The sequence below is a fragment of the Octopus sinensis genome, linkage group LG1, assembly GCF_006345805.1.
Source record: "Octopus sinensis linkage group LG1, ASM634580v1, whole genome shotgun sequence".
Taxonomy (NCBI): domain Eukaryota; kingdom Metazoa; phylum Mollusca; class Cephalopoda; order Octopoda; family Octopodidae; genus Octopus; species Octopus sinensis.
The window spans coordinates 153,667,715-153,677,644 of NC_042997.1; positions in this window are offsets into that span (position 1 = coordinate 153,667,715).

A 9,930-nucleotide genomic window follows, 5' to 3' on the forward strand; every position below is an offset into this window, starting at 1 on the left:
GAGTTTCTCACCAAAAGCAACATGATATCACTTCTGTATCCGCCAGATTTAGCTCCTACGAACTTCAATCTCTTCTCCAAGATGAAAATGCAGCTCAAAGGTCGCTGTTTTAACACCGTTCTCGAGATCCAGAACGAATCGCAGAAGGTCCTCGACGAACTTACGGAAAACGAATTCCAGGCCGGATTCCAAAAGTGGAAGGAATGCTGGAACCGGTGAATTGCTGCGGAACGTGACTATTTCGAATGAGATGTCAAAACTTAGATAAATGTTTTTATTTTTTTATCATTAAACATAACTAGTTGAAACTTTTTATACCACTTCGTACATGAATATAGTACGTAAATATACTAAGTATATGCTCATTGTACGTACGTAAATAGGTACGTTGGTATGTGTTTGTTTATTTGTCTGTAGTTACATCACCTGTTACATTTATGCATATATGTTGTATGTACACACGAACGTATAGCTATTAGTATGTGTGCGTGCATTTATTCTATTCGTTGATATAGGGAAGTTTATCTAAAATTGTTTTGATAGGCAACTGAACTGTATATAAGTGTTTCTACTGTGCTTTCTGACACAGGTAGGAACTAATAATTCAAGATAATGGAAAATTGTATTGATGAATCAGCCTTCTCACTAGATACACGGTAATTGTGCTTCTGTAACGCACCTACTTCAGCAAGATATACAAAGCTAATTAGTTTCAGTAATCTATGCATACATACTTAGATGTGTGTGTGTGTGTGCGTGTGCGTGTGTCTGTGTGCGTGCGTGTTTGTGTTTTAAATGTTCACGCCTGCACCTATACAAACAATTTGTACTTTTAAATAGTGATTCTCTCATCGTCAACTCAGCAATTATAAAGAAATCTATGATATATTGGGTATTAATATTACCAAAATAAGTTCTCAGTTGTCTTCTGTATTTTCTAGATTAAAATATTGTCAGTCATTTAGCTACCGTTCTCTTTTTCTTTTCCACTGCTTAAATATTTCCAGTTCAATTCTGACTTTGACTACACTAAATATGTTTGCACTACTTAACTATTACTTTCCGTGCTGGAGTTGCCTCTGAGTACTTTTTTTATGAACAATTGGAAATTGAGTTAGTCGCACCAGAGACTCCACAAAATACAATTGCGTGGATGCCTCTCTCAAACATCTGCTCGAAACCTTATCGAATCCGCCATCTAGGTCTTCGCGATAATTAGCGAGGAAGCATCTACCAGGTCATTTAACTTCTGAAAAATATCAGCAAAATCTCGCCGCCAAAATCAGGTATATACTAGCCAAGGTAGTCTCCAATGAAAACAAACGGGATTGTCACAGATAGAACGTCTTTAGCTATAGTTCTCAATTGAGACAAACCAGTGACTCAACAACAGCAACATGATATGTCTGAAAATCGAGTTGGAGATTCAGTTTCATTTAATTTGATATTGCTAATGCCCATAAAAGTGGTGGCACATGGCCTAGTGGTTAGAGCAGCGGACGCGCGGTCGAGGAATCTTGGACTGGACGATGTGTGTGTTTATGAGCGAAACACCTGAAACCTCCACGCGACTCCGGTAGAAGGTAATGGCGAACTTCTGCTGACTTTTTCGCCACAACTTTCTCTCACTATTTCCTCCTGCATCTAGCAGCTTACCTGCGACGGACCGGCGTCCTCTCCATGTGAGGAACCTATACGCCAATGGAACCGGTAAACCACCAGCCCTTGTGAGTCAGGCATGGCTCGAGAAGGAACTAACAACAATGCCCATAAAAAAGAAACTAGCGACCTCACATTATTTTCACTCTCGAGAGAGAGTATAACAGAACAAGGTTTCAATCCCTGAGTGAATTCAGTCCATTTCACTTATGCCTTCATTTAATTCCTTTGAAAAGAAGAGCATGATCGACTTAATTTACCTTATCTTAATCTATGTAGTAACTAGCAAATGAGTTAATCAGTATTTCCTCTTAGTTGGTAAATCTGAGCGTATGCCTGAATGTGTAGGAGGTGAAGGTTCATGGCTCAGTGGTTAGAGTGTCGAGCTCACAATCGTGAGGTAATGAGTTCGATTCCTGGACCAGGCTGTGTGCTATGTTCTTGAGCAAGACACTTTTACGTTGCTCCAGTTCACTCAGCTGAAGAAACGAGTTGTAATATCACTAGTGCCAAGCTGTATCGGCCTTTGCCTTTCCTTTGGACAACATCGGTAGCGTGGAGAGGGGAGTCTGGTCTGCATGGACAACTGCTGGTCTTCCATAAACAACCTTGCCCGGTCTTGTGCCTCGGAGAGTAACTTTCTAGGTGCGATCCATGGTCATTCATGACCTAAGGGGGTCTTTACCCTTTACCTTTTACCATATATATATATATATATATATATGTATGTATATACACGCACACATACTCACGTGTGTGAGTGTGTGTGTATTGGGTTGTCAAAAAAGTTCGTTCGATTTTTTCATTGAAAATAAGACACATGTTTTGAACACAATGCGATTTATTCAATCAATGATATAATTACCGTTTCGTTCCAGTACCTTGTCTTCTAGACAGACAGATTCATTATTCCCTGCTCAAAAAATGTCCTGTTTGTACTAGTTAAAGACTCTTCGAGGTGAATATTTTACATCCTCTTCAGAATTGAGGGTCTGTCATCCAATAAATTTTGAAGAGTCCGAAACAGGTGGAAAGCTGAAGGTGCAAAGTTTGGTGAATATGGAGGGTGCGGCCAAATTCCCCAACGAAACCCTAGTAAGTTCTACCGTGTCTACAAAGAAGCGTACGTTCTGGCATTGTCGTGATGAAAGGCAATTCTCTTACGATTAGCAAGTGCCGGATGCTTCTGGCGAGTCGCTGCGTTTAATTTATTCAGTTAGTCACAGTGCACATCTGAATTTTTGGTGCTGTCCGTGGGAAGAAGCTCGTAAAAGATAACACCCTTCCAATCCCACCAAATTGAAAGCATAACCTTCGAGTGAAATCTGACTTTGGAGGTTTGGTTTCGGCGGTTTGCCGCGTTCCTCCAATGATTACGTTTCACAATGATTACGCTTCACATTTATGTTTCACATTGTTATAGACGATTTTTCGTCCCCTGTCACCATTCTCTTAAGAAAAAAATCGTTTCTTGCATGTTTCTGAAATGAATTCAACATGGTTAGCCACATTCAAGTGATGTGTGACCCAAATATCGGGCCTACTGACGTAATCAAGTCGATGTAGATGCATAAATAATTCAATGCAGTAGTTAACGCCGGTTTGAGAACATATTAATTTAGAATTAAAATCAAAAGGAGGGTGAAAAAATTGGATATTAATTAATAACCAGTGAGATTCGTCATAAAATATAATTTGTCGAACTGCACGCCAGATATTAACACGAGGTCAAAAATACGAGGAGATGATCTGTAGATTAATTGTGTAAGTAAAATTGCATAATTTATTAACAGTGAAACAATTGTATGGGGTTCATCTATATTTTTGTTATTTTTCATTTGTCCTGCTCGCTTACGTTCATAGTGTGCTAAATTTTTCTTGAGAACAATTCTTAGTGGTTGAGTCCCTTTGCGGATCTATATCTAGCGTAAGAGCGTCCACATAGTGGATTCTCTCTCATATTTGTGTATTAATAATATTTACTGAATCTCAGTTTTTTATGCGCTAAACCACTGGTGTTAAATTGATGTTATTAAATTAATATCCAATTTTTTCACCCTCATTTTGATTTTAATTCTTAATTAATATGTTCTCAAACCGGCGTTAACTACTGCAGTGAATTATTTATGCAGTATTTATTTCCGGGAATTTGGCACGCTAGAACGAGGGCATTTGAATATAACTGCGAATATAATAGGCCGAACTACTCGTATTTTTGACCTCGTGTTAATATCTGGCGTGCAGTTCGACAGATTATATTTTATGACAAATCTCACTGATGATCTGTAGATTAATTGTGTAAGTAAAATTGCATAATTTATTAACAGTGAAACAACTGTATGGGGTTAATCTATATTTTTGTTTTTTTCATTTGTCCTGCTCGCTTACGTTCATAGTGTGCTAAATTTTACTTGAGAACAATTCTTAGTGGTTGAGACCCTTGCGGACCTATCTTTAGCGTAAGAGCGTCCACATAATGGATTCTCTCTCATATTTATGTATATATACATATATATGTGTATGTGTGCATGTATATAGACATACGTATGTGCAGGTATATGCATGTTTGCATGTCTATGCATGTTTGCATGTATAGGCATTATTCAGTTATTATTTGAAGATTCTTTGCAAATAGAGAAAGAGCCAGTTTCTAACCTAAATCCAAGGTTCCTTCATTGGAATTTCAATAACATCAACAGGTTATTTTGGCATGTATGTATATGTGCAGTATTTGAAGTCAATGCATGTTCATATTTGTATTTTTTGTTTTATGCATGCATTCTCATGCATATAGTTGCATGTCTAGACATGTACATATAAACTTCTGGAACATTTTCCAGATTTTTACAGTCCCAGAAGCCTGTTGTCTTCGAATCAGTTTTCTCCTTTCTGATTTTGAGTAGCCTAATTTCTCAAGATTGGCACGTAGTTACGGTACTACAGCTAGAAAGAATGTTTACCTGTTGAGCTGCTGTTTTCGTTCTATTCCTAGGTTGTGTTGTTGTTGATGTTGTTTCCAGCTATGTTGCTTGTAGTAATTCTCTGCATGTTAAATTCAAGCTTCAGTCGAAAATCTCTACGATCTTGAATAAAAGGCTCCCTCAGTTAATTTATCTGAAGATTAACCAATTATTTTACAGGTCTGATAGACTGGCATTAAAGCTGGAGATAGTATTCATCGTATTTTCAATACATAGTCGCCCACGCCAAATACGCGACTTGTCCCTTCGAGTGTGGTATGTATGTTGGAGTGTATGTGTGTGTTCATATCTGTGAGCATCGCTTAGAATATTTTTGCATACAGTTTAGCTTCACTGCCTTGTTTAACTCCTTGTTGCAGTTGGTTACTGCTTATTTCTTTTATCTTAGCTGTTTGCTTATTAAACAGTACAAAAATCTTATAAATGGTTGAGTCCATAAGTGATTTTATTCTACTTGACAGGTGCAACAGGAAATATACCAAGGTTGGCAGCGTTATCAATTGTGGTATGGGGCGAGCAACCACGACATAAACGCGTTCACGTAGAACAAAAATATCGACAGAGCTTGTACGTTGAACTTTGATCGTTCAGTGTCACATTAATGATAAAACAAAAAATATCCATGAAAATGATCATCATCGTCATCATCATCATCATCATCATCATCATTTTGAAATAACGAAGTTTGTCCCCTGTAATCGAAACATCTGTAGTGTTCGTTTTTGCTTTCTCTGGGACAGTAATAGAACTTAGATTTAACGCTGTGAACGAATGAATTGCTCGTTAATTGAACTCTCTTCCTGACGCTTAGAAAGAGATAAGGGTGAACTGTATGTCGTGTTTATTTCACTGCCGCCTCGTTTGTCTGTGACCAAAAGAGAGTGATTGCGCTCTTGGTGCGTTGTTGTTGCTGCTATTGTTCTTGTTCTTGCTTGGCTCCCTGATGTAGCAGTGCAATGATCAAAGGCCTTCATTATCGGGAATTCTTTTTTCACGAATTGTGTACTCTTGATTATATTATCCACACACATTGGAGGATGTAATCTGGAGTACTTTTATTCATTTATTTTTTGTAGATTTTTATTTCTTCATAAATCTTTTGTTTATTACTATAGATCATACGGCGTAATTATCAGGTTTAAGTAAACCATTAGACGAGTCGTTACAGCATCCGATAAATTGTCTTATGGAAACCAATCTGGATCTCTCCACTCAAAGTTCTAATCTCACCGGCTTCAACTTTGCCTTTCATTCGGGATCGATAAGTAAAGTACCAGTCTTGTATTTAGGTCGATTCTTCTCCTCCTCTCACTATTTCTGTCATTGCTTCAGTTTTTCTCTTTCCAGAAGATATCGATTGTGATCAGAATTGTGGAGGGATGGGCACCACCAGGTCTAAAAATAAGGAAGACATACCATATGTCATGACTTCGCCCCTATGACTCCATCAAGGGGGGGAAGTTCTAAAGCAAAACAATACAAAGATTTGGTTGCCATTTCTAGAAGGCCTAGAGACCACGTGAAGGCACTGTTTCGCTGGCTCGGCCCTTAGTATGTATATGAAGTGGGAATCAAGTGTTCTACACAATAGAAAATGTATTTACAACTCAGTAGACTTAGCCCATAAATGGTTAAATTTATCGAAAATTAGTAACAAATTGATTATTTGGTTCATGACCCCTTTACTGGTAAGGCTAACTGCAACCGTATGTCAATAGTAATTTTCAAGTTCGCTATGCTTTTGTGTATGTGTGTATGTGTATATATGTATGTATATGAGTCACAGATATAATAGGAGAAAATGTGAACTTTTGTAGGTGGCGGAGTGCAATTGTGTGGATATGTATGTGTGCAAAGTACGTGTGAGTGTGAAATCTAGATAGGAGAAAATATCTGTTCATCATTAGCGCTATTATGTTTATAACTGTGTGCACATGTCTGTATGTATACGTGTAAAAACTTAAACACCAAAAGGCTAGCGGGCTTACACTATTTTGCTTAATCCGTCTAAATTCTAAATACAAATCCCTTTGTAGTCGATACCCTTTTTCTTCACACAACCCGAAATTGATAAAAACAGTTTAAAAATAAAGAGTTACGGTCAAAGTGTCAATGGCATGAATTTGCATAATTAAGTTAAAGGGTAGTGTACCGATTGCCATACGTAAACAGTTCTTAATTGAAATTTATTTTTAGTTGGAGAAAGTGTCAAAAGCTCAGTGATAAATGTTAACGGACTCTCGAAGAAAGGGAAAATAATTTCAATAAAGTATTGTAAAAGTGTTTCAACCTATAATTCCGGTTTGCTGATACGCGGATAGGAAAGCCTTCTTTTTTCTGTCGAGTGCTTATATGCTCCTTTATGAGATTATTTTCCTTAGTCATTGCACGGTCATCGACATAAGCTTTAAGCATATATAAAAACACCATTATTATTATTTGCAGAATTGTAAATCACGGTGCCGTATAAGAAAAAAGCCATTCGCACCGAAAGCATATACGAAGTTTGTTTACATAAAAACAAATACGAACTAATATATAGTTCTTAAATTTGAAAGAAAAGGCGAGGCTGATTCGCTGGTGTAAAGGTAATACACTTAGTCGCGTTAACAAAGGGATGTGGGTTCGCCTCCCACGCAGATAGGAAAGCCTTCTTACTTCTGTTGAGTGCTTATATGCTCCTTTATTAGACTATTTTCCTTAATCATTTCACAGTGTTCGTGATAAGCTTTGAGCTTACATTAAAAATACCATTATTATTACGATGCCGTAATAAAAAAAAAACTATTCGCACCGAAAGTAGGCAGGTAGATTGATTGTGAAAATAGACTTTGGGATTTCACCAACCAGGAAGAACATACGAATCGACTAAATGAATTTGCTTTAAAGGCATGATCAGGATTCAGTTACTTTCCTCTGGTTGCTTGATGCCAAATTTCTGCTATCTAGGTCTGAAACTGTGAAATTAGAGCATATATACACTCGTTTACTTTTATATGTCAATATGTAAACAGGATTGGGCTAAACTAGACCGTTTGACAAAGTAATTCAAATTTGGTCGTGCGCCATTAATTATGTGGCTTACCAATACAGCGTATTGGAGATACAATTCATTAGCAGATAAATAAACACATATTTAAGAAATATATATGTTTGGTCTCGCCGTAAAAATAGACCAGGTATTTTAATCGATGTTTATTTTGTTCCATAATGTGTTGCTTATCTACGTTCTCTCGGCAACTAGAGGGAAAATAAGTAAATCGTGACGTTGCTTCTTCTCTATCTACATAGAGATATACTAACGCGTGTGTGCGAGTGTACGTGTTTAAGTTTGGGGCGGGAGTTAGTTTTGACTAGAATTGCAAACTTCGTTTTTGACTAGATCTTCAAGTTTAATCAACCAGAAGTTGACTGAGCCGTCAGCCGAAGCTCACTGTCCCAGTCAAAACTAGTTGTATAATAAATTTTACTCCAATTTAGTATTGAGTCTCCTCGTCAGTAAATATTCTGTTGTTACTCTTTAAATTTCTTTAGAATAATAACCTCAAAATTAACACACATGCACATACATATGTTGTACATGATAAAGCAAACGGTTTAGATTTTCGGTTATAAAATAAACTTTAGACACAATCAATCATTCTACAAGTAAAAATCCAAAATCCAAAATCCAAAATAAATCTTGCACAAAACCGTTTGCAAGAATCAAACCATGAATTTGTTGTAAACTAGTCGACTGTGTCATCCATTGCACCCAAAAGCTCCCAGCTCAGTTCGTCTGCTGAGATTAAAGCGTATAAAATGCTGCTGCGCAAACCAAATGAGAATCCTTGTTATTTTCGGAGCACTTAACTTTAGTCTGCAGAGAGATTATTTCACGTTTCGTTTCCTTAATCATTTAACATGCTTTTCGTAACTGAGATTCTCCGTGCTATTGCGATTGAAACAATCACAAGCATACTAAATTCTAGTTGTAGAAGAAAAATCAGGTAAAAATTTTCCATTATAAAATAAACTTTAAATTAAATTTGACGCTTTACAAGCATAAATCCAGAACAAGAAAAATACGTGGAGAATTTAAATTGTGGAAACTATGTTAAAATGAAAATATAAAACGTGAAAAATTAAATTATCTCTCCACAGCTTAGAGTTAAGTGCTATGAAAATACTGAGGATTCTCGTAAACAGACGAAATGGGTAAGTAGCTTCTGTAACTGCACTTTATAAGCAATAATATGTGTGATTGCAGCTCTCTGAGAGTGCTTTGGTACAATGGTTAACACGGCTAAATGATTTACGACAGATTCGGAGATCGGTTCACGCGTGTGGGTCACCATTATATACCTGTGCATATTTATCCCCATGTCTTGAACACGTAATCGTATGATGATTTAAAATGTATTCCTTATACATATGTATGCATTATGTTCTGTGACTTTGTATTACATTGTATCTGTATATACATATAAGGACGCATGTAATTATATGTGTAGAGAGAAAATGACAAAGTTTTATATATATATATATATATGCCACGTTTGCTTTCTCACTATATGTATGTGTATATATATATATATATATATATATATATATATATATATATATATATGCGTGTGTGTGTGTGTGTGTATACGTATATATCTATATATATACATACATACACACACACACACATATATGTGGTGCATGTATATATCTTTATATATAGATATCTTTATATATATATATATATATATTATATATATATATATATATTTACATATATATATCTTTAGCTTTCTCTCTTGTTGATTTTCATATATATATATATATTTATATATGTATATATCTTTATTTACATATATATATATATTTATACATATATATATATTTACATATATATATATATGCATACATATATCTATATATCTATACATATATATATATACATATATCCATATATATACATATATATATACATATATATATACAATGCATACATATATATATATATATATATATATATATATATATATATATTATATATATATGTATATATATATATATTCATATCTTTATATATATATTATACATACATATATATCTTTACATATATATACATACATATGTATCTTTATATATATATATATATATATATATATATATATATATATATATATATAGTCCATTAATTCTAAACCTTGCCTTTATCTTTTTTTATTGGATCTGATATTTGGACTTATATACAGAGAGATAGAGAGAAAGGAAGAGAAGGGAGACTCCTTGATATTTATATTAATATGAATAATTA